This window comes from Rhinopithecus roxellana, chromosome 18 (genome assembly GCF_007565055.1).
Source record: "Rhinopithecus roxellana isolate Shanxi Qingling chromosome 18, ASM756505v1, whole genome shotgun sequence".
NCBI classification, from domain to species: domain Eukaryota; kingdom Metazoa; phylum Chordata; class Mammalia; order Primates; family Cercopithecidae; genus Rhinopithecus; species Rhinopithecus roxellana.
In genome coordinates, this window is record NC_044566.1 from 51,550,291 (window position 1) to 51,555,784 (window position 5,494).

Consider the following 5,494-nt stretch of genomic DNA (forward strand, 5'->3'; position numbering starts at 1 on the left):
TGCAACAATGTAATGGGTGGTTTTAATGTATGGATAAGTTAAATCAATGGCAACAATGTTCTAAGAGATGGGAGGAATTGTGAAGTGGTATACATATTTGAAAAAGGATTTAGATTTGCTGATTTAGATTGAAAACTCTAGGTAACCACTAAAGAAATTTTAAGACCGGGCTCAGTGGCTCACCCCTGTAATCCCAGCACTTTGGGAGGCCGAGGTGGGTGGATCACCTGAGGTCAGGAGTTCGAGACCAGCCTGGCCAACATGGTGAAACCCCATCTCTACTAAAAAATACAAAAATTAGCTGTGCGTGGTGGCAGGTGCCTTAATCCCAGCTACTTGGGAGGTAGAGGCAGGAGAATCATTTGAACCCAGGAGGCGGAGGTTGCAGTGAGCTGAGATAAAGCCATGGCACTGAAACCTGGGGGACAAGAGTGAGACTTCTCTAAAAAAAAAAAGAAATTTTAAAATGAGGCATAATTGATACGCTAAGAGAGGAGAGCAAATGGACTCTCATAAAATGCACTTCAATACCCTCTATCAGTAACTGACAGATCCAGCAGGCAGGAAATTATAAGAACATAGTTAAATTGAATAGCACCATCAGTTAACTGGATCTAATTGTCACTTTAAAGTACTTCATCTAACAACAGCAGAATACACATTCTTCTCAAATTCACATTGGACATTTATCAAAATATGCCACATTCTGGGCTATGAAACACACCTTAACAAATTTCAAAGAATAGAAATCATATAAAGCATGCTTTCAGATCACAATGGAATTACATTAGAAATCCTAACAGAAAGCTGAAAATTCCCAAATATTTGGGAACTTCTAAATAACACATGGGTAAAAAAAGAAGTCTCAAGAAATTTTAAAATGTTCTGGATCAAACAAAAATGAAAATACAACTTAAGACTCGTGGGATACAGTGAAAGCAGTCCTTAAAGGGAAATTTAAAGCATTGAATGAATGTGCTAGAAAAAAAGGAAAGACCTAAAATCAATCATTTAAACTTCTAACTTAGGAACTAGAGAAACAATAGAACCCTAAAACAAGCAGAAGAATAGAAGAAAATTAGAGCAGAAATCAATGAAATTAAAAATAGGAAATCAAGAGCATGTCTACAAAACCAAAGTTTGTTCTTTGTAAAGTTCAATCAAATTGATAAACCTCATGTGAGCTAACCATAAAAAAAGAAACAAATTACTAATATTTTATTAGAAATAAAAGAGAGGTCATCACTACTACCCATGGACATTAAAAGGACAATAAAGGAGTATTATAAACAACTCTATGCACACAAACTTGATAACTTAGATGAAATGGACTAATTCTTTGAGGCACCAATTACCAAAACTTATATGCAAAATAGATCCTCTGAATAGGCCTGTATCTATTAATTAAATTGAATCAATAATTAATAATCTTCCAAAAAAAAAAAAAAAAAAAGCACCAGACCATATGCTCCCTGATGAATTTTACCAGTTAATGGGGATATATGATTCCCATTTATGTCATCTTTCTTTTAAAAAAATATTTTCTAAGTTTGCTATAATTAGAATGTAATGTTTTCAGAGGTCAGGAGTTTGAGAACAGCCTGGCCAACATGGTGAAACCCTGTCTCTACTAAAAATACAAAAATTAGCCAAACATGATGGTGCATGCCTGTAGTCCCAGCTACTTGGGAGGCTGGGGCAGGAGAATTGCTTGAACCCGGGAAGCTGAGGTTGCAGTGAGCTGAGATCATGCCACTGCACTCCAGCCTAGGCAACAGAGTGAGACTTTCTCTCAAAAAACAAACAAAAAAGAATGTAATGTTTTCAACGTAGAAATAACCAATTAAAAGAGAGATAAGTAGCCTGTTTTGAGAAATGAGATAAAAGTCTTAAATGCTAATAGATTTGAAATATTGAGATTAGTGGAGGAGGGAAATTTGCAGAGGTTTACCATGGAAGATTATTCTGTTGGTTCTGTGAAGGATCAGCTAGAATAGCAAAAGTTGGGAGTGCAGTAGTATTCTAGGCTTGAAGTGAAGATGGCTTAAACTAGGCTAGTGAGTTTACAATTAAAAAAAGAAAAGTACTAGGCTGGGTGCAGTGGTTCATGCACATAATCCCAGCATTTTTGGAGGCCGAGGCAGGAGGATCGCTTTAGCTCAGAAGTTCAAGACCAGCCTGGGCAATATAATGAGACACCCGTCTTTACAGAAAAAAAGAAACGAACCAGCCAGGTGTGGTGGCATGCCTGTATGCCTGTAGTCCCAGATACTTGGGAGGCAGAGGTAGGAAAATCACTTGAGCCCAGCAGGTCGAGGTTGCAGTGAGCTCTGATCACGCCACTATACTCTAGCCTGGGTGATAGTGACATTCTGTCTCAAAAACAAACAAAAAAATATTGAATAAATACAGGAGGTTGGCGGAAATAAGTTTCTACAAGTTCTTTTATGATTTAGTAAGGCAGAAGTGATGTTTACAATACAATGTGCAAACTGAGTGCTTTTTTGGTGGTAAAATATACATCAAATTAACTATATATGCATATACATACATGCATATAAATATATAAAGACATGTGTGTATATATAAACATTTAATATGAACTCAATATTAATTCAATGTTAATTTTAATTACATATTTATATAAATATATATTTATATATAAATTAAATAAAATAAATAAAATTAAATAAATTTGTATTATATTTAAATAAATTAAATAAATATATATTTTTATATTTATATATATTCATATATTTATATAAATATATATTTTATATAAATTAAATTAAATTTATATTTAAATAAATGAAATATATATAGAATATATAAAAATGTTATATATTATATATAAAATGTTATATATTATATATATTTATATAAATGTTATATATTATATATAAATATGTATTTATATATTAAAATTATATATATATATATATTTTTTGGTAGAGACAGGGTCCTGCTATGTTGCCCAGGCTGGTCGTGAACTCCTAAGCTAAAGCGATTCTCCCACCTCAGCCTTCCCAAATGCTGGGATTACAGGCATGAGCCACTGTGACTGGCCTTAACAATTTTTAATGTATTGTTGAGTGACATTAAGTACATTCACACTGTTGTATAACCATCACGTCATCCATCTCCAATGAATTAATTTTAAGCTATTTTAGCCTGAGAATCAAAAATCAAGAGCTTTGTTTGATTTACAAAAGAAACCACACAGAATATCAAGCTATTTAGAGAATATCTAAATTGCAATAATTGGCCTTTGGAGTTGTGTAAGATGAGAGTATTGGGAAGAGAAAAAGGAATGAGTCATGGTGCTAATGGCTAGAAAGTAGATGCTGTTTAGTGTTTTTATTTTACGTTTTGTCTATTTTTTTTTCACAAATGATACCAAGATTTTGAGTTGTTGCTATGTTACAATGCCTGTCACATAGCAACAACTCAAAATCTTAGCTAGTATCATTATAAACCAGTGCTTTAAATACACATTAAGTCATTCACTCCTTAAAACAAAGCTGGGAGGTAGGTACACTTACTGTTTTACAAATAAGAAAAGGAAGACATACAGAGATGGAATAACTTGCCCAATCTTACAAGCTATTAGGTAGCAAAAGAGGGAATGGCAATGATTGGTACTAGAACTTCTGATTTAACCAATGCACTATTTTTCCTTTTCTGGATTTTGCTTCTTTGACCTAACAATGCATCCTGGGGATCAATCCACGTAAGTACCTATAAAGTTCCTTTCTTTTAACAGCTGTACACCATTGCACTGAGTAGATGTAGCATAATTAATGACTAGATGTAGCATAATTAATTTAACGAGTTTTGCCCTGATAGACCTTAAGGTTGTTTCCAATCTGATTTAGAAATAATGTCACATTTATTAGTCTTACATGTCATTTCTTACATGTGTGAGAGTATCTATAGGAAATATTTCTTCAAGTGGTATTGCAAGGTCAACAGATAGATGCTTTTACATTTTGCTCTATTGAAAAATTGCTCTCTGAAGAGGTTATATAAGTTTATACTGTTCTAAGAATGTAAATGTTGGATATGGTATGGTAAAGTTAGTTTGGCTGCAGAAGGAGATGGTATTGATTGAGGCTTGGAAGGAAGAAGTTTATTATACTCACAGGTCCTAAAGAAGGGGTCATCATGTGCCATGCAGGGCCTCAGAGGAAGCACCACGTTTTGGTTAGGTAGCGTAAGACAGGATAGGGGGGAAAGTCTAGCCCAGAGCCTTCATTGTGGTTTCCATGGGAAAGTCAAAGCAGGGCCAAGTAAACTGTTTAGGATTGGCTAATGTAATTCTGGCAGGCTTTGGGCTGGCTATAGGAGTGGTCTCTAGTTGCCTGGCATCTGGCCCTGGGATGATTTAGGGCAAGGGAAATACTGGCCTGATGTGTGAATTAGACCAGGTGGGTGTGGCTATAGATTAGGGATTAGTTGGTTTGCAAAACAAAGAGTGCTCTAGGGAGCCCTCAGTTATCTCTAAGAAGGGACTAGCCCTGGGAGAGGTATCCACTTCCAGGCCAACAAGCTTTTTAAGATGTCAAAACATCAAAGTATAAGAAATTAAGTGAACAAAACAAAGCTCCTACCCTCAGGGAGCTTACATTTCTTTTTTTTTTTTTTTTCAAGATGGAGTCACGCTGTCACCCAGGTCAGTCACTGGCATGATCTCGGCTCACTGCAACCTCCGCCTCCTGGGTTCAAGCGATTTTCATGCTTCAGCTTCCTGAGTAGTTGGGACTATAGGCACATGCCACCATGCCTGGCTAATTTTTGGATTTTTAGTAGAGATGGGGTTTCACCATATTGGCCAGGTTGGTCTCGAACTCCTGACCTCGTGATCCGCCACCTCGGCCTCCCAGAGTGCTGGGATTACAGGCATGAGCCACTGCACCTGGCCCTGGGAGCTTACATTTCAAGAAATGTGCGGGGCCCATATGGAGAAAACTAACTTCAGAAAGACATGAAAGAACTAAATGAAAAGACAACACATGTTGATATATAAGATGAATGAATGTCAGAAAGATGGCAATTATCAACTCAAGTGTAGCAAAAAAATCACAAAGAGTTCTTCTGAGGGGAGCAGGGAAAACAACTTGACAAAAAGTTATTTGATATAATGAGTGGATATTTACTATGAACATCTCGAAAAAGTAGTTCAAGTATGAAGTAACATAAGGATATGTGCTGTACCAGAAGTTAAAACAGACTATAAAAACACAGTAATTAAATCAGTGTGTACTGGCATAATAAAATAAATCCAGAAACAAACTAGTTTATACATAACGTACATAAATTTATTTTATTTTTAAGGCAAGAGTCTCCCTCTTGCTGCCCAGGCTGGAGTGCAGTGGCATGTTCATGACTCACTGTAGCCTTGACTTCCTGGGACCAGGTGATTCTCCCTCAGTCTCCTGAGTAGCTGGGACCACAGGCGCATGCCACCAAGTCCAGCTAACTTTTTCTATTTTTA